At 41.0% G+C, this 21,691-nt stretch overlaps 1 protein-coding gene across 4 annotated transcripts in view; it reads left to right on the top strand.

Moving 5' to 3' along the window:
- The window catches only part of rasgrf1 (Ras protein specific guanine nucleotide releasing factor 1), a 560,812-nt gene that overhangs the window by 428,210 nt on the left and 110,911 nt on the right, over positions 1-21,691 (top strand). The window lies entirely within an intron of this gene.

The following is a 21,691-nucleotide window of genomic DNA, read 5'->3' as shown; positions in this document are numbered from 1 at the left end:
CTAACATCCTCTTCAGTGTTTGGTTAAAGCATTCTACTAGACAGTCCACCTGGGGGTGATAGACGGAGGTTCAAATCTGCTTAACCTGCAACAGCCAGCATACATCAGACAACATGTATAATGGCATAACCCACAATAACCAGAATGTACTCATGGCCTTTAGCAGACTTGGGAAGTAGCCCCACTAAATCCATCCCAATTTGTTCAAAACGGATGACAATGACCGGTAGTTGAAATTAATGCACAGTTTTCTGACATTAGTTTTATCCTTAACAGAATTTTTTTAACTTTGCATCGAGTCCTGGCCAGTGAAAGCGATCTCTAATTTTCCCGCAGTTTTCCCTGCTCCCAGGTCTCCCCCCAGTGGGTGCAAGTGTGCTAGGTGCATCACTGTGTCCACCTTCTCTTGTAGAACTACTAAGAGATTGCATGGTTCTCTGCGCCTTTCTGTGTGGATAAATAATAGTTAATTTTTAAAATAAAAAGTTAAAGATTGACTTACTTTCAGTGTTTTGCTACTTTTCTTCTAATTCGTAAACCTGCCCCCAGCAGTGTTTAAATCGATTGTCCTCCAAAATTTTCATTTTGCTTTAGCTGTTGAGACAGAAAAGACATGGGATTAGTAAAGGATAGAGTCTCACCTTCGGTTTTGACATCTGCATCCACTTTGGTGACATCTGATGTCATCGGAGCAATTTAGCTTTCCACCATCCAGCTTTTTTTTTTACAGATTTTAATCTAGGCCAGTCTCATCTGAGGATTAGCCATCACACCAACGATCATTGTGTGCTTTCCATATTGATCTCTTGCCAAAATTTGTGCACATTGCATTGATCTCTATTGATGCAAGTTACCGGGAGTGGTTCACACGCTGGGGCTCCTAGCAGGATCATAGAGGGCCATACTATTTTTTTGTAGTAGTAAATAGAGCACTCAGTCGGCTGTGACTCTTTTGATGACTTTTAGCGTTGTAAGACGTGTTGGCTGCAGCCACGATGTAGCGAGTCTCATCAAGTGATCTATTTGAGCTCATGGTGGTGTTTGAGAATCATAATTACAGTGGTAAAACTCCCCCCCCCCCCTTGTATACTGGAGTCCGCATCCTGCCATAAGTTTTTCTTTTAATAGCTTGTAATCCTCTCCTTCGTCTTGGTTGAACACAAAGTAGGCACACTGAGAGCTGTTAGGCTATTATGGACACTGCCACAAATCAATAAAACAAATGCAAATAACCAATTATAATAATATTTCTTACCTTATGCTCAGTAAAAAGTGCTGGCCTGCACTCCAAAGGTTTTTTTTGATTGGTTCCATTTTTCCTTTTTTTTCTTTATAAGTAAAATGTTGGGCCATTTTTTGGTCTTATATGGTCTTTTTTACGTTTTCAACAAGCATTTCTCTAGCTATTTTTACCCTTTCACAAACAGAAATCTGGGAAGTATTTTTTTCTTTTATTTGTGTTTTTTTCTTTTATTTTGGAGGCTGTCCTTTAGGTGAGTACTTTTTTCTCCATTAACTGTGACATAAAGGCAACTAGCTTAAGAGAGTTTTGACCGGTATTTGGCCACCTTAAATTTGCGACTATTTTTGCACCACACATTATGTACCTACTATACACTACATTTTAAACCACCGTGTGCCTAACAACCAACATAACTCACCTGGGCTGGAAAATCACCAAAGGACACCATCTTCATCCAATAAGCAGCACAAAAAATTGCCTCTTTGCTTTCACTGGGTGAGTAGAAATTTCTGTTAATTAGCTAATTAGGACTGTGACACCATGTGTCTCCAAATCCGAACTTTTGCACAATATTACAATTTTCAGGGTTTTCATTATCTGTAATAACCATCAAATTTAAAAGAAATAAACACTTTAACTAGATTAGTCTTGTGTAATGAATTTACACCCACTATTATAGAGTAGTCAATGTGCATCTTGTATAACATATATACTGTCCCCTGAAAATTCCACAAACAGCCATTACTGTAAAAAAAATAGCTGGCAACAAAAGTGAGTACACCTTAAGTGATAACAGGTGTATATTTTTAACCATGCAAAATCACATGCCCTATTTATTATGTTAATGTGTTTGTCAGTGGCTAATTTTTGTTACCAGTTATTTAGAAAATTTTTTTTGCAATAAAAGCCCTTATTTAGGGCTTCTGAGGGGATCAACTAAATAGAAGGCTATAAGAAAGCTTAATACACGCACAGGAAGATCTTCCAATTTGCAGACAGTTTATTAATTAGGAACTAAAACTAAACCAAAGAAAACTAAAAACAATAAACTTACTAAAAGCTGTCATCTCTTTGAAAACTGATGGGCCACTGGAAACTTTAAATAAAACTTTGTCCTCAAGTCCACCCTAACTAAGGATTTATGTGTGATAAACTTAAATGTAAAGACATTGGCTGGGTCTTTGTTTTTATCTTGGACTTGCTGTGCACTTTGTCTTTGCCTTTGGTCTTTGTCATGTTCTTAGCCTTGTAGGGATGAACAGGCCTCCCAAAGAGAGCAATTAATTGATCACATTCCAGAGCCCCTCTCCCAGCCTGTATGTCGCCATTCCGATAATCTTATCTGGTCCGCAATTATAAAGGAGCGTCTGTAAAATAAAGCTGCAGGAAACAGGCATGGCAGGCATGGGGCAGGAAGTTTGCTGTGTCTATATACGTACAGTATATACATAGTATGTTTTATTCCTGTGTGTATGTTTGATTATTCTGCATAACTTAAAAGGTGTAATCAGTATTTACAAACTCCTTTTATTAGATAAAGGAAGGAATGAGTGGGTAAGATATGTAATGTTTGATATCAATCTAAAGCTGGCTTTATTCCAAGAATGTTGGTTAACACGGGAAATTGGTAGCATGCACAGAGCTCATGCAAAATTACTATAAAAGGTATTAAAACTCCAACCAGATTAGCCCAAAAAGGTTTTTTTTTTCTGTCTCCATCTGCTTTTTTTCTGTTCAGCGACATTTCCTTCTTCTTGGCCCTCAGTGTTACCTTCTTGTTGTTTACATTTACATTTAGGCATTTGGCAGACGCTCTTATCCAGAGCGACTTACATTTTTATCTCATTATACATCTGAGCAGTTGAGGGTTAAGGGCCTTGCTCAAGGGCCCAACAGTGGCAACTTGGTGATTGTGGGGTTTGAACCTGGGATCTTCTGGACCGTAGTCCAATGCCTTAACCACTAAGCTACCCCTGGCCCGCTGACTTGTTTAGTTTCTTCCTGTCCAGTTGTTTGTAAACTATTTGCTTGTTCATTTCAGTTTCTTGGTTGGCTGTAGCTTCTTTTTCAGGACAGTCCTGGATTAAGTGACCCTCCTGACCACAGCCAAAATATTTAAAGTTTCTGGAAGTTGCAAAAATGGCAAATTTCTCCTCGTGTACGTTTACTTTGAACAACTCTATAGGAGACAATGAGTCTGAGTTTGGGGCCTTTGCAGCCTGCTGGTATCATTTTAATGGGCGACACTAATTCTCCAAATCTAGATAGCTGTTTACGGGGGTACCGAAGGGGAGAACATTAACCAGGGTATCCTTAATCATGGACTTGCTAGCTATTACTGTCTCAGCTTTGTGAATCTCATCCATACAACCATACAAAAAGTGGCAAAAAAGAAAAAGTTTTCACCTTAATCTCACACTCACATGCTCTGTCAACGCTCACACACAAACTCACTCGCGCATGCGCACAGAGAGAGTGAGAGAGAGAGTGTGTGAGAGAGAGAGGTGAGGTTTTAAACTTTTTTTTAAGGAAAAACCCTCCACCCCACCAACAACTCCAACTTCTTTTAAAGTCTTAATTTTTTGTGAGTGTGTAGTTGTGTCCATGTCCTGTGGTTACTCTTTGCTGGGTTTCAGTTTCTTGTTGGCAAATGTGAGATTTTCCAGTTTCTTGGAAATAGTTTGTTGACTACATGTCTCTTTTCTTTCTCTGTTAGCTGTAAGAATGTGTTTATTTGTTCCTCGACGTCTCCTTGCGGTTCTCTGTGTGTGTGTGTGTTCTGTAATGGTCATCTCGTCTCTTCTTCTCCTGGGTTTTACTGTAGTGTTGTCTTTGGGTGGCGGTGTGCAGGTCTGGGGTTCCTGTGCCTTTCCGATGCTGACATTAGGGGCAGGGTCAGTGCTGACTACTGTACATGCGTCGGGGCTCCGTCTGGGCAGCTTAGCCTTTTGTGTCCGACGTCCCCGCACTCGAAACACCTCAGCGGCTCTGTTGAAGTGAAAACGGTGTAGCTGCTGTCCCCCGCTTTACACTTAAAGTTTACACTAAGTGTGACTTCTTGGTTATTTAAAAACCATTAGGACCTGTCTCCGCTGGAGCTCTTACACCCAAGGGGGATGGCTCTCATGGGGCTGACGAACCTCCCGAATCGGGCCAGCTCCCTCATGATCGCCTCGTCCTGTATAAACGGAGGCACATTTGATATCACCACTCTTGCTGCGGGGGCAGACAGAGGGGTAACTTGGACCGCAGATCCTCTCACGGTTATTCCGTTCTTTATGAGCGCACTCACAAGGTTCGTCTTTTTCAAAAACACCACCACGCTTTGTTCGTCGAGGAAGCTGAGTAGATGTTCTCACATCCGACCTGCTCTCCCACCGCTAACAGTACCTCCTCAGTACACACCTGACGCCATTCTGGAGAGACAAACTTTTGCTCACTCTCTTTCACTATAAACTTTTAACTTTTTTTTCCCTTTCTAACAACATTAACCAAAGATAAATAAATAAATAAACTCGACAGTAGAACACAAAACTTGGCACAGCCTCGCGCTCTCCTCACACCCAGTACATGCACACAGAGAGAGAGCGAGAGAGAGAGAGTGTGTGTGTGAGAGAGAGAGAATGTATGTGTGTGTGTGTGAGAGAGAAAGAGTGTATGAGAGAGGGAGAGTGTGTGAGAGAGAGTGTGTGTAAAAGAGAAAGAGCGTCTGTGTGTGACAGAAAGAGTGTGAGTGAGAGAGAAAGAGTGTGAGTGTGAGAGAGGTTTTTAAGGTTTTAAACTCACTTTATTATTACTATGGATAATTAAGGATGGGGACTATTTTACAATTTATATACAAATTTACATATTGTGTCCATACACACACACACACACACACACACTCATACGTGCACCCATAGTCAATATATAAACATATGTACTTTTTTTTTTTTAAATAAGGAAAAAACCCATGACCCTTTACCCCACCAACAACTCCAACTTTTTTTTTTTAAGTCCTAATTTTTCATTTTATTTTAGGTTCAGTCATAGAGTCTTATTTATGGTTTTTGGTTTGTTTCGCTTCTGTCCATTTTTTCTTCCTCCTGAGTGTTAGATGGTTTTTGAGGTTTTTTTTCTTGCTGCTTTTGCCTTTATTAATGCCATTCTTTTTAAATGTTTCTTTTTTAAGGCCGGTATCTGTAGCTGGTCTAGTTCTTGTACTGTAGGTATCGTTCTGTTTGCTCCTGGATGTCTATGGTTGTGTCTTGGTGTGAATCTGCTGTGCTGATGCTGCTACTTCAGAGTCTGACTGCGGGTTGTACATTTGCTGGTGTGTTCTGTAGTGGACGACTCCTCTCTTTTCCTCCTGATTTTTGCTGTAGATCTCTTTTTAGGTGTCGGTGGTGGTCTGCTGGTTTGTGGCTGCTGTATCTCTTCTGGGCAGATTTTATGGTCTGCGGGGGCAGACAGAGGGGTGACTTTAACAGCAGCTCCTCTCATGCATATTCCGCTCTGCGTCAGTGCGCTCGCGAGGTAAACCCTGTTCACAAACACCACCACCATCCTCATTTGGGTGAAACAGAAAGCAGGAATTGATCTGCATTTTCCTCTGTGTTAGGTGGCAGCCAGTTCAGCTATAACAGTTGATGGTAATTGATGTTAATATGGAGTCCAGGTAGTTATTGGAGACAATTGCAGTCTAGAACTATTGAGCAACTGCAGCCAGGTTAAGTCCTCAGAGAAACAGCTGTCAACACCAGTCGAGGCCAGAACCGTTTTTATTGTGGAGTGAAACACCTTCCCCAGAAACCAGACGCATCCCAAAGAGACACATGGGGCATCCATGTGACGAGATCTCTAACCAGAAGCGGGGCACCAGGATGGGTCAGACAGGTCCGGAGGGCAGAGGGAGTCTGGATCACTGGCAGCTCAGGAACGACATGTGTAGCTCGACAGAGAGAGGAAAGAAAGAGAGGGGGAGATAGGGAAGAGAGAGAGGGGGAGAGAAAACAGAAGAGGGGAGAGCAGAAGAGAAGAGATAACAGTTAGGTATGGTCGCAGTCACATAATGTATAATGTAAATGTATATTTACTGTAGAGTGCAAGCAGAGACTCTCTCAGGACTAACTATAACAGCATAACTAAAAGGGGAGAGCCAGAAGGAAACACAGACATAAGGTCTCCCTGAGATGTAAAGAAAACACTCACCTCACCATCAACAAACCTGAGTGGTCAATGAGAGTGGGGAAGACAGCATCTAAACATACCAGTTCACCATAATAATCTACGTTCATGAGTCCCCCAGATCTGCCCCTTTACCCAAGACAAATCTATTTATAAAAATGCTTGGCTAAATAAATAGGTTTTTAGCCTGGACTTAAACACTGAGACTGTTCCATAACTTTGAACACATAACTAAAGAAAAAGCTCTGCCCCCAGCTGTAGTTTTTTATAATACGCGGTACTGACAAGCAGCCTCTGATCAAAGTAGGCTTGGCGGATCGTAAGACACTAGCAATTCACTCAGATACTGCGGCGCGAGACCATTTAATGCTTTATATGTCAAAAGTAGTATTTTAAAATCAATGCTAAATTTCTCGGGGGAGCCAATAAAGTGAAGATAAGGTAGGTGTGATGTGTTCGTATCTTCTGGTTCTAGTGAGGACTCTCGCTGCTGCATTCTGGACTAGCTGACGCTTGTTTATGCATCTAGTTAAACAACCAGACAGTAAGGCATTACAATAGTCCAACCTAGAGGTAATAAAAGCATGAACTAGTTTATCAGCATTGTTTAGCGACAGTATATTTCTTATCTTGGCAATATTTCTGAGGTGGAAGAATGCTATCCTGGTAATATTATCTACATGAGCTTCAAATGAAAGGCTAGAATGTATAATCACACCAAGGTCTTTTACTGTTGCACTTGATGGAACAGAAAGGCCATCTAAAGTTACGGTGTGATCTAAAATTTTACTTCGTCAGCATAACAATGAAAACTAATACCATGTTTATGGGTTATGTTGCCTAGAGGAAGCATGTAAATGGAAAAGCAGTGGATCTAAAACTGAACCCTGTGAAACACCAAACTCCACTAGAGAGCATGCAGAATAATCACCATTTAAGTCTACATACTGATAACGATCGGTCAAATAAGATCTGAGCCAGGAGAAGGCTGTACCCTTAATTCCTACTACATTTTCTAATCTGTAAAGAAGAATCCCATGATCAATGGTGTCAAACACTGCACTGAGGTCGAGTAACACAAGCATAGTTACACAACCCTGATCAGAGGGCCAATAGAGGGTCATTTAAAACTTAAACGATTGCTGTCTCTGTGCTGTGATTAGACCTAAATCCTGACTGATACAGTTCATGTATGCTATTTCTATGTAGATATGAGCATAGTTGCTCTGCTACTATCTTTTCGAGAATCGGGAGGTTTGATATTGGCCTGTAAATGGACTTTTAGACTTTTATACATAAATTATATATATATATATATATATATATATACATATACATATACACTCAACAAAAATATAAACGCAACACCTTTGTTTCTGCTCCGATTTTTCATGAGATGGACTTAAAGATCTAAAATTCATTCCAGATACACAATATTACCATTTCTCTTAAACATTGTCCACAAATCAGTCTAAATGTGTGATAGTGAGCACTCCTGCTTTGCTGAGATAATCCATCCCACCTCACAGGTGTGCCACATCAAGATGCCGATCTCACATCATGAGTAGTGCACAGGTGTTCCTTATACTGCCCACAATAAAAGGCCACCCTGGAATTTTTTGTCTCACAGCAAAATGCCACAGATGCCACAAGCATTGAGGGAGCGTGCAATTGGCATGCTGACAGCAGGAATGTCAACCAGATCTGTTGCTCGTGCATTGAATATTCATTTCTCCACCATAAGCCGTCTCCAAAGGCGTTTCAGAGAATATGGCAGTACATCCAACCGGCCTCACAACCGCAGACTGCGTGTAACCACACCGTCGCCATAACAGACTTGAGTGGGCAAATGCTCACATTCGATGGCGTCTGGCACGTTGGAGAGGTGTTCTCTTCACGGATGAATCTCGGTTTACATTGTTCAGGGCAGATGGCAGACAGCGTGTGTGGCGTCGTGTGGGTGAGTGCTTTGCTGATGTCAATGTTGTGGATCGAGTGGCCCATGGTGGTGGTGGGGTTATGGTATGGGCAGGCATCTGTTATGGACAAAGGACACAGGTACATTTTATTGATGGCATTTTGAATACACAGAGATACCGTGATGAGATGCTGAGGCCCATTGTTGTGCCATACATCCATGACAGGCCCGTAGCCAGGGGGGGTTCGGGTGGTTCGAACGACCCACCCCCCACTGCCAAAGGTCCAGAATTTTTTGTTATTATTATTATTATTATTATTATTATTTACATTTTTTTTTGAGACAGATTAAAATTGTTGGGCATTATTTAAAATAACACTTTATTACAAAACAATTTACAAAAAAAAAAAAAAAACCTGCGACGTGACAAATCTGCGCAGCAACTGACGTTTTTTAAATCTGTGAGGCGGCATCCAGCGGTGTATAATATGAGTCGAAAAGAGCAGGAGAGACGGAAGAGAAAGCAGGCAGCAGCGTCATTATCGCAGAATATTGAACATATGTTCAAAAAGACTGCCAAACAGAGTAAGTCTGTTACTACCTCAAGATCAAATTGCTAACGCTAGTTAAGTGGTAGCTAATCGTCAACCCCACATCACACACAGAATAGTTCTCTTGTGCCTTTTCTTAAGCAGTCTGAATGGCTATGACAAGTCTGTAACATCTTAAATAAACATTAACGGACAGTAGCCTATCTGATAGATCTGTAAATTTATTATGTTAGAGAAAGAACGACGAGTTCAATGCATAAACAAACCTGCTTGACCATGCATAATATTAGGATTTATTAACATTTTATTTTTAATTAATAAATTATTCTATTAAATTAGTAAATTTATTAAATTATTCTATTAACCATAGGCGATGCTGTCTAGTGTCTATACGCAGTGTAGACAGCATTCGAATGAAGTTTATCATGAATAATTGTTACATAAAACATAAAATAAAATAAGCCCACAAAAAATAATTTTCATCCATCCCACAGTCTTGTAAGTACATTAACTGATCGTCTTTCCCCCGTAATATTTGTATATTATTATTATTAGATAATTATTGGTAATATTTTTATATTTGTTTATATTTGATTTTTCCCCTCATTTCGATCTCTTTACTTACGTTCTGAATGTAAATGATAGCCTACTGTAAATGCTCGACATGCCAATAAAGATTGAATTATGCTATATGACTGGGATTTTAAAGGTTGAATTTAACATATTTTATTATATTTCGCCTAATTAATAGACTATATAAATAACAATTTGTTGAATATTATATAAGTTCAATAAAGTGAAGAGGCAAAGACAAAGAAATGAGAGAGCATGTTGATGAGAGAAGTTGAATTTGTAGTTTAATAATATTCCAGTAAAAATTCCTTAAATGTATTCTGTTGTTAGTGTGGTTTTTAAACTTTTGACCTCTGTGTGTGTGTGTGTGTGTGTGTGTGTGTTTTTGAAGTGAAAAAAGGCGCACGTGATCTTGATAAGCAATTTGACAACATTGTAGTAAATATTTTTGGTGCATCAAAAGCATGCACATTATGATACCAGCAGACAAGCTAATCCAGCACATGTCACTAAAATGCAGTATTTAAACCTCAAAATAAAATACAAAATGACTAAATACTCAAATACAAAATACTGAGAAAAAAGGTCCACTTTTTTAAAAAAAGAACCCCCCCTTGCACTAGGCTGGCTACGGGCCTGCATGAATATCACCTCATGTTTCAGCAAGATAATGCACGGCCCCATGTTGCAAGGATCTGTACACAGTTCTTGGAAGCTGAAAATGTCCCAGTTCTTGCATGGCCAGCATACTCACCGGACATGTCACTCGTTGAGCATGTTTGGGATGTGCTTGACCGGCGTATACGACAGCGTGTACCAGTTCCCACTAATATCCAACAACTTCGCACAGCCATTAAAGAGGAGTGGACCAACATTTCACAGGCCACAATTGACAATCTGATAAACTCTATGCGAAGAAGATGTGTTGCACTGCATAAGGCAAATGGTGGTCACACCAGATACTGACCGGTTCCCCAGACCCCCAATAAAGCAAAAAACTGTACATTCCAGGGTGGCCTTTTAATGTGGGCAGTATAAGGTACACCTGTGCACTACTCATGATGTCAGATCAGCATTTTGATGTGGCACACCTGTGAGGTGGGATGGATTATCTCAGCAAAGCAGAAGTGCTCACTATCACACATTTAGACTGATTTGTGAACAATGTTTGAGAGAAATGGTAATATTGTGTATCTGGAATGAATTTTAGATCTTTAAGTCCATCTCATGAAAAATCGGAGCAGAAACAAAGGTGTTGCGTTTATATTTTTGTTAAGTGTGTATGTATGTATGTATGTATGTATGTGTATATATATATATATATATATATATACACACACACACACACACACACACACACACAGTGGAACCTCGGATTACGAGCACAATTCTTTCCCGAAGTGGGCTCGTATTCCAAAACACTCGTAAACCAAATTTTATTTTTTTAATGGAAAGTTAAATTATTTGTTTTACAGCCCCAAACAATAAATACATGAAAATTATTAATACAAAATATTGAGGAAAAATCAAACAAATTAACCTGCACGTTACCTTTCAAAAAAGTAAAAAATAAATCCCGGCAGATAAGCGTTTCTCTTTTGTGCGCGCAGGCGCTGTGTATGTGTGTGCGTGTGTGTGAGGCTAGAGTAAATGGAGACTTTTGCTTTCAGACCCTCTTGTCTCCCCCTCCTCATCTTACACATTAAAACTTCCTCCTCTCGTTTAAACACACTCTCACACACTTTAACTGAAAGACTGTTGCTTTCTTCTAAATTAATAAAGCTTCTCGCTTTTTTATGTTGCTCGCGACACCGTAACAGCCCGTTATTTCATGCTCGTGTAATGATCAGATGGACAAACTCATCGATGCCTGCCCTTTCTTTTATTTTCTGCATTGTCAGGTTATACTACAAACCTTCGGGTGGATCCTGCACTTAAATCCAACAAAAAAAAAAAAAACTACTGAAGAACAAAACTCAGGATTTATATCCTAACTTAAATCTCGCATTAGCGTTCACACACACTGGACTGCATTACCCACAATGCATCTCCCGCACTGGACTACACTTCCGTAAACAGCGGTCATAAATCAACATCTCTCTTCCGCAACATTTTATCATGTTTTTATCTGTTTTTTAAACATCGCTAATAACACTCGTGTGAGCGCAAACTAACAGAATTACTGCTGTAAATTAAACCAAACAAACAAATGACCCAGCACTTTACCTCTGAAAAGATTTGCGACAAAGTTTATTCACAGAGCAGAGTGTATGTCTCTTGCCTTCATTTCTGTGCGCGCGTGTGTGTTTTTGTGAATGAGGGTTTCACACACACACACACACACACCCGGCACAGTGTCTAATTACGCTTGCTTGCGCCCGCGCGCGCACACACACACACTGCGATGAGGAAGAAAATAGATTTTTTACCTCTTTATTGAGAATTTCTTTTGCTTTACACGCTGTGGAAAAAAATGATTGATCTATAATTGTAGTCGAGTGGAAGGTACCAAATACCCAGAAGGCCTTGGTTCAAGAGGCTTTGATCCTCGCAGTACTTGTTCAAAGAGACGCCTGCACGACAAATTGAGGAAGCGAGAAAAACATGCAGGCAGAAGGCAAGGGTTAGGTAATAGAGCAATAAGATAAGAAAACTAACATCAGGAAAAAATAATAACCTGTAATCTGTAATAATAATACTAATAATATTCACGACGATTACTCTAAAAAATAGTTACTTTACCAAATTGAACTAATATTGTAATATACACTATATTAATCTACTACTGTATATATGTATATATGTAATCACGTAATCTTGATTTTATCACTTCTGTTTCTGCCTCTGACACCTGTATTTCTGACCATAAACTCCTTGACTTTAGCCTTAATCTGCCTATGCACTCTAAATGTCTTAAAACTGTTATTTCATATCGTAATTTTAAAGCAATTGACACTGTATCATTTTGTACTTCTATTGTCTCTTCAAATCTTTCTGATGTCATTGATATTTCTTCTCCATCCGTGATACTATCTAATTACAACTCTACAATTTCTGAAATCCTACAGCAGTATGCTCCTATTAAGACCAGAAATGTCCCCGCCACTCACTCTTCTCCTTGGTATACCCCTGAGCTCCGTATTCTTAAGGCTACTGGCAGACGGCTTGAACGTCTTTACAGGAAAACGACGATCAAGATGGCGCCGGTGAGGTCGGCTGCCGTCACGACTGCTCCGACCACCTTTTCTTTGTTTTTGTTCTTTAAGTTAGTTTTTAGCATTTTAAAACCAGTCAAATTGCCACCATGGAGTACATTAGTTATGATAGAGACACTCTTGTTTCTATTGGTATACAATGTACTCACAATTCGACGTTTTTAACTCCGGATCCGAGCTGGCCGAGTGAGATCCTGAGGGAGAACAAAGGACGCGACACGAAGCGGCGGCCCCGAGGGAAAAGAGCCGGCGTCAGGAACAGGCTAAGAGCCCGTGCACACCGCACACCTCTGCCTAGCATCCTGCTCGCCAACGTCCAGTCACTGGAGAACAAGCTTGATGACCTCAGGGCCAGGATAAAGTTCCAGAGAGACTTACGGGACTGCAATCTCCTCTGCTTCACCGAGACATGGCTGAACCCAGCGGTGCCGGACCACGCCATCCAGCCGGCCGAGTTCTTTGCGGTTCACCGCATGGACAGGACACGAGACTCGGGGAAGTCGAGGGGAGGCGGCGTGTGTTTAATGGTGACAGCAGCTGGTGCAACAGCGCGAGCATTGTTCCTCTCACACGCTCCTGCACACCAAATCTGGAACTACTGTCCATCATGTGTCGTCCTTTTTATCTACCTCGGGAGTTTACATCGGTCATAATTAGCGCCGTTTATATTCCACCACAAGCGGACACGGACACTGCCTTAAGCGGGCTGCATGAGGCACTCACACAACAACAATCACAACACCGGGACGCTGCGCTTATTGTAGCGGGGGACTTTACCAGTGCCAACCTCAAACGTGCCAAACTTTTATCAGCACATCACCTGCCCCACCAGGGGCGAAAGGACACTGGATCATTGTTATACAACGGTTAAGGACGGCTACAAGGCACAATCTTGCCCTCCGTTTGGTAAATCCGACCACGCCGCCAACTTCCTCATGCCAAAATACAAACAAAGGCTGAAACAGGAAGTTCCGGTTCAGAGGGAGGTCGCGCGCTGGACGGACCAATCTGTGGCCGCGTTACAGGACGCACTCGATGACGCAGACTGGGACATGTTCCAAAACAGCTCCGATGATGTCAGCGTGTTTACGGAAGCAGTTGTGGGATTCCTTTGGAAACTAGCGGATGATACAGTGGAGAAAAAGACTATTAGAACGTTTCCCAACCAGAAGCCGTGGGTGGATAAAACCATCCGCGACGCTCTGAGATCTCGCACCGCTGCCTACAACACGGGACTCGCGTTGGGGGACATGGAACCATACAAGGCTGCGTCATACAGCGTCCGGAAGGCGGTGAAAGAGGCGAAGCAGCGCTACGGGAGGAAACTAGAGTCAAAGCTCCAACAGAGTGACTCTAGGAGCTTGTGGCAGGGATTAAGGACAATTTCGGGTTTATAAAGCAACAACAACCGGTATGACGAACGCGGACGTGAATCTGGCAGACGAGCTGAATACTTTCTATGCTCGCTTCGAAGCTGCAGCTAAAGACGCTAGTGATGCTAATGCTAGCGCCGGTAACGGCTGCAGACAGGAAGACACTGCCAGCACCGGAAGCGCGTTCATCATCACCAAGCACGACATGAGGAGAGCCTTCAAGAGAGTGAACACCAGGAAAGCAGCAGGACCAGACGGCATCTCAGGTCGTATCCCCAGAGCCTGTGCAGACCAGCCAGCACCTGTGTTCACTGAGATATTCAAAGTCTCTTTATCTCAGTCGGTGATCTCCACATGCTTCGAAGAGTCCATCATTGTTCCTGTCCCAAAGAAACCTCATCCTGCTTCCCTCAATGACTATCGCCCTGTAGCCCTCACCTCAGTAGTGATGAAGTCCTTTGAACGCCTAGTCAGAGACTTCATCATCTCTTTACTACCAGACACACTGGACCCACTACAGTTTGCATACCGTCCAAACCGTTCCACGGACGATGCAATCTCACATCTCTTCCATACATCTCTCACTCACCTGGACACTCGGAGGGGGAATTACATTTACATTTACATTTAGGCATTTGGCAGATGCTCTTATCCAGAGCGACTTACAAAAAGTGCTTTAATGTTTACAACATTTATGTTTTTTATGTGAATTATGTGAAAATGCTCTTCATTGACTACAGCTCTGCATTTAATACCATAATTCCCTCCACGCTTACCACCAAGCTGGAGCGCCTGGGACTCAGCTCATCCATGTGTCAGTGGATCTCCAATTTTCTGACTGGCAGACCACAGGCAGTAAGGATGGGCGGACATGTCTCAGCCTCCATCACTCTCAGTACTGGAGCCCCCCAGGGTTGTGTTCTGAGCCCCCTGCTGTACTCTCTGTACACCTATGGCTGCATGGCCACTACCAACTCCACCACCGTCATAAAGTTTGCTGACGACACTGTCGTGGTGGGCCTGATCACCAACAACGATGAGACGGCCTACCTGGAGGAGGTTGGAAATCTGGAGAACTGGTGCCAGAGAAACAATCTCCTCCTGAACGTCAGCAAGACAAAGGAGCTGATAGTGGACTTCAGTACAAAGCAAGTGAGGAACTACCAGACCCCCATCATCAACAGAAGCCCAGTGAAGAGAGTGGACAGCTTCAGATACCTTGGTGTTCACATCACACAGGACCTGGCATGGTCCTGTCACATCAACTCCGTGGTAAAAAAGGCCCAGCAGCGTCTGTACCACCTCAGACGCTTGAGAGACTTTAGACTGCCCTCCAAGGTGCTCAGGAATTTCTACTCCTGCACCATAGAAAGCATCCTGACGGGAAACATCACGACCTGGTTCGGGAACAGCACCATGCAGGACAGACGAGCTCTACAGAGGGTGGTGCAATCAGCTGAGCGCATCATCCGCACTGAGCTCCCTGACCTGCACTCAATCTACACCAAGCGGTGCTGGACCAAGGCAAGGAAGGTCATGAAGGACCTCAGCCACCCCAACAATAGACTGTTCACTCTGTTGCGGTCTGGGAAGCGATTCCGCTCCCTGAGGGCCAACACAGAGAGACTGAGGAGGAGCTTCTTCCCGCAGGCGATAAGGTCTCTCAACCACACCACTATGCAGAAATAACACAATCTTTTCACAATCAATCAATCAATCTTTATACATCCATGGACACTATGGACAATTCCACGCACATCTACCTTCTCATCTACACTACATGTTTACGTTTACATTCTGGACCATTGCACAAAGACACTTTAATAACCATTGCACAAAGACACTTTTTCTATGCATATTTGCACACCATTATATTTCTATTTGTACAGTATATTTCTATTTTGTACAGCATATTTCTATTTTCAGTTTATATTTTTAGTTCTATTTTTCCTAGTTAAATTTTATTTTTATTTTATTTTTTTATTATTATTTTATTTTTTTAATTTAATTTTTCTATCGTATTTCTTTTATTCATATTTATTACTTATTATAAGCTTTAATTCTCTTTTTAAGGTTACTGGCGGTCGTGTAAGCATTTCACTACATTTCGTACTGTGTATGACAGTGTATGTGGAAAAAAAAATTTGAATTTGAATTTTTAATTTGAAAACTGGTCTTACTGTTCACTATTTGGCTTTTCTAGATCATCTTAAATGTTATAAATCTGCTCTCTTCTCAGGCCGCTCTAACTTTATCTCTGCCACAATCAATAAATCGAGCAACAGAACAAAAGCATTATTTAATAAGATAAATAAACTTACCAACTTACCACCTCAGGATGCTTTAGTATCTAATGAGTTTTGCTGCACTTTTTTGGATTATTTGCTTGAGAAGACTAATGCTGTCCACCAATGTTTCCCTACTAATACAGAGCTCAGCCATCCAACAAATCTATCCCGTCAGTCTCTTTTTCTCTGACGACCCCAGATTCTGTCTCTAAGCTAATCCTTAAATCCAACTCTTCATCCTGTCATCTTGATCCTGCTCCTACTTCTCTCCTGAAATGTTGTCACTCTGCCATCTCTGCACCTATTTCTCATTTCATTAACGCATCTCTTACCTCTGCTTCATTTCCTCTGCCACTAAAAACTGCTGCCTGTTAAACCTGTGCTCAAGAAACCCAACCTTGACTCCTCAGTCTTATCTAACTATCATCCCATTTCTAATTTACCTTTCATATCCAAATTACTGGAAAGTACTGTTGCTGCTCAACTCCAGTCTTATCTAGTTGATAATAATCTCTTCGCCCCCCTTCATAGTATTGAAACTGCACTTGTAAAGGTAGTGAATGATCTCCTCCTTTTTTTTGTGATTCTGGTTCCTTGTCCATACTGCTGCTACTTGATCTCAGCTCTGCCTTTGATACTGTCTCCCATAATTTGCTCATTTCTCGTCTCTCTGGTCTGGGTATCTCTGGTACTGCTCTTTCTTGGTTTTCTTCCTATCTCTCTGATAGACAATTTTATATTTCTGTTAAGGATTTTTCGATCGCCCACCATCCCACTGAAGCAAGGTGTTCCCCAGGGATCCATTCTTGGCCCACTATTTTTCACAATTTACATAAACCCACTCGGTCTGATCCTTCAACGTCATGGTCCAACTATCACTTTTATGCCGACGACATTTAACTCTACTCTATCTGTACACCTACTCCATCTTCCCAAATTGACAAAATCTCTGCTTGCGTGAAGGACATAAGAGATTGGCTTAACTTAAACTATCTGAAACTTAACATGGACAAAACTGAAATAATTTTTATCGGAACCCCAGCACTCACCAGCAACATCTCTGTGAGATTGATGGCTCTCACATCAAAACATCTACTTCTGTCAAAAATTTAGGAGTAATCTTTGACTCCACACTCTCCTTTCAGCCTCACATTAAATCTGTCACTAAATCTGCATTCTTTCATTTACGCCGCATTGCCCAACTGCATCCATTCATCACTACCAAATATGCCGAAACTCTCATCCATGCATTCGTCTCATCATGCATTGATTTTTGTAATGCTCTTTTAATTGGTCTACCCGCCAGCTCCATCACCAGATTACAATATATTCAAAACTCTGCGGCTAGGATACTCACTCATACCAAACGCTCTGCTCATATAACCCTAATCCTGTCTGATCTCCATTGGCTCCCAGTTGTTTACCATATCAAATTCAAAATTTTTCTCCTTGTTTTCAAATCTATACATGGCTTAGCCCCGACTTACCTTTTTAAAAACATCCCCCACACCATTACATCACCACCAGCAGCCTGCACAGTGGTAACAAGGCATAATGGATCCATGTTCTCATTCTGTTTACACCAAATTCTGACTCTACCATTTGAATGTTTCAACAGAACTCGAGACTCATCAGATTAGGCAACATTTTTTCAGTCTTCAACTGTTCTTTTTTTGTGAGCTTGTGCAAATTGTAGCTTCTTTTTCTTATTTGTAGTGGAGATGAGTGGTACCTGGTGGGGTCTTCTGCTGTTGTAGGCAATCCACCTCAAGGTTGTGCGTGTTGTGGCTTCACAAATGCTTTGCTGCATACCTCGGTTGTAACGAGTGGTTATTTCAATCAAAGTTGCTCTTCTATTAGCTTGAATCAGTCTGCCCATTCTCCTCTGACCTCTAGCATCAAGGCATTTTCGCCCACAGAACTGCTGCATACTGGATGTTTTTCCCTTTTCACACCATTCTTTGTAAACCCTAGAAATGGTTGTGCGTGAAAATCCCAGTAACTGAGCAATTGTGAAATACTCAGACCGGCCCGTCTGGCACCAACAACCATGCCACGCTTAAAATTGCTTAAATCACTTTTCTTTCCCATTCTGACATTCAGTTTGGAGTTCAGGAGATTGTCTTGACCAGGACCACACCCCTAAATGCATTGAAGCAACTGCCATGTGATTGGTTGATTAGATAATTGCATTAATGAGAAATTGAACAGGTGTTCCTAATAATCCTTTAGGTGAGTGTATATATATATATATATATATATATATATATATATATAGTTTATTCATGTCTTCTGATGATGGCGACACATTTTTACACTTTAAATAAGATATGTTGGCATATTCAAAAATCTCCAAATTTGTGGTGTGAGTCTCCCCTCTTGGTGGCTGATAAGGAGTTCAATCTTCTCTGGCCTTTTAAATTTTTTGAAAAAGTCTGCTTCTGGACTTTTTAATTAATTTTTTTTAATTGCTCTGGAGTTAAAATTATGTGGACTTTGGCGAACCCATAACAGATCAACTGATGAGCCTTCATGTTCCCCTCGTGAGTTTTGACTCTAATCCCGAGGAGGTCTCTTTTTGTGATCACTCTAATAGCCATCTTGCCTACCCCATGAACCACCAATGTAACATTCTTTCCTATTAACTTGAGTCTATCAGCAGCTTTGTGCGTGATATAATTTGTGTCTGAGGCCAGATCTTTCGAAGTGGCAGTTTTTTGTCCTGCATTAGTGGTTAGTTCCATTAACATCATGATAACAGGGAGTTCCTTTAATCCACTACAGTCTTTGTTTCTGCAAAGATGGTTGTCGCTGTACCTGTCACCATTCTTGTGACATCCCAAGCACTTTTTACACGCACCCAGTTCCTTAACAATAGATTTCTTCTTTTGCAAAAAGTTTAAAGAACTAAATCTAGCAGAGAAGACACACACAACGCATCCACTTTCTGTAGAAACTTTCTTTGTCATTCTTGTGAAGGAATACTTCTCAGACTTCTTTTTTGGCCTTTCTACCTTTTCTGAGATTTAAAGCTGCTCAAGCCTTTTAAGAATTTTTTTTCTTTCTTTAGGAACTTTAGTAGTGCATCAAAGTGTTTTTCTGGCATGATGCCATTTGCAGGATCCATCATGTAGACCATTCATTCATGTAGTCTTTTCACAATCTCAGTTAACTTACTTTCAATGGACTTTATTACAAGTGAGTTCTTGATTGCGCTAATGTTTCCAAGGTCCGTATTATCTGCCAGGGCCTTTTCTACCATTTGGATTAATAATTTTTAAAATCTGCACTAGCTCCCTGTTAAATACCGTGTAGATTTTAAAATACTACTTTTAACCTACAGTACAAGGCACTAAACAACTTGGCACCTTCATATCTTTTGGACCTTTTCGATATACATATCCCGTCACGTGATTTAAGGTCTGCTTCTGCAATTACACTCGTTCGTCTATGTACATGGACAGTTTCTATGGGGTATCGAGCTTTTGGTTATGTGGCACCTTTTTTATGGAATCGACTTCCTGTCGAGGTCCACAACAGTCCCCCAGTCTCCCAGTTTTTAAATCTCGTCTAAAAACCTGTTTGTTTAGTCAGGCTTTTATGTAATGTAGTTTTTTGTACATTGTAATAAGTACCATTGTACTTATACTTTGACTGTAAGGTGTCCTTAAGTGCCATGAAAGGCGCCGTTAAATAAAATGTATTATTATTATTATTATTATTATTATTATATAGCCATCCCTGGCTGATTCTCTTTCTTAGCATAAATCCTTTCTAGCTCCTTGACAATTTCCATGGCGATTGTGGTTCTGTTTCCACAGCAGTTCTCCAACACTCTGAAAATGTGCAGATATGCTGTGTTGTAAGAGGAAAGTCTGAGCTCTTTGGCAATCTTGCCGTCAAGGCTGTCCACCAGTTAAATCTTTTTAACCTCAGCTGACTACTACATTTAGGCATTTGGCAGACACTCTTATCCAGAGCGACTTCCATTTTTACATTATACATCTGAGCAGTTGAGGGTTAAGGGCCTTGCTCAAGGGCCCAACAGTGGCAACTTGGTGGTTGTGGGGTTTGAACCTGGGATCTTCTGAACCGTAGTCCAATGCCTTAACCACTGAGCTACCCCTGGCCCATGGATACTACTACTGGCATGATCTGAGTTGCAAATGCTATTACATCCGTCTTATTTTTTACATTAATGTCTGATGCTCATGCATTCTCTGTAAGCCTCTGAGTACATGTAAATTTAATTTTTCTTGCTTTACACTTACTGCCAAACTCTTTTAGCTTGCATACGTGACCCTCTAACTCTGCTCTTTTCTCAGTTGTTGGGCTCCACCTTTCCCAGTTTACCAAGCCTTGGTTGCCTCTTTCACCAGTCTCAAGAGTTCGAGTTGCATATTATAGCTGACAGTATTGACAAGCTTGGTGATAGCATGTTCACAAGCTGTCTTTGCCACTGAGATAGTATCTGACATCTTGACTTGTCCATATATTTTCCAGAGGTTTGCTTTCACTAGCTCGTCAATTTCTTTGAGCCATGTGTTGCATTTCTTCTCTGTTTATTTGAAATCAGCTTCTTGCTGTGCTGAAAGAGGCATTACCTGAAAGTAATACCTCTGCACCGTCTTTTTTGGTGAGCTTTAATCTTTGCCAGTAATCCAGCCTTGTAATCATTGTTTGTTTTAAAAACTTTCCTTGCTCCAGTGCGGAGCTTTTTAAATTCCTTTTTAAGTTCTGATTCCTGCAAATTATGTGCTTCTCTGTTGAGAAAGTTAGCTAGCTTGCTGAAGCTACTTTTTGCAGAAGTTATCTCCCTTTTTAGTTGCTTAACTGTTTTTCCAAAGGTTTCTTTTGCCATTTTGCTTGGATATTATCCTCTTAACCTGTGTCAGAGGTTTTTCTCAAAAAGACTTTACTGAGCTGTTGATCTCTGTCCACACTGCTATACCTGGTTATGTAGTGATTATTGACCATCAAGTTTTCTGGGAATTTCCACATCAACTTTTGCTTTAAACTAAAAAAAGCCATTATCCAACTACAGGGGACATGAGGATCAACTCTGGAATTACTTTTAATTCTTGTGTCTGACAGCTTAGCAAGCTACACAACAATCATTTAAAGTGGATTTAACTTAAATGAAAAAAAACGGAAAAAAGGTACATCACTATTTCTGAAAAATAATAGTTAAATCACTACTTATAATAAATATTAGTTCAGGAAAGGCAACCGGTGTAAAACCTGTGCCAAGGGTGTATTTGCAGACCAAGTGTCCAGTGTGGCGACCCCTTGATAGGAGCTGCCGAAAGACCAACCACACACAGATACAAACAGAGATAGGCTATATAACAGTTAATTCTTTGA

Source organism: Clarias gariepinus, chromosome 7, assembly GCF_024256425.1.
Source record: "Clarias gariepinus isolate MV-2021 ecotype Netherlands chromosome 7, CGAR_prim_01v2, whole genome shotgun sequence".
Taxonomy (NCBI): Eukaryota; Metazoa; Chordata; class Actinopteri; order Siluriformes; family Clariidae; genus Clarias; species Clarias gariepinus.
This window is presented reverse-complemented; position numbering and strand designations above follow the sequence as displayed.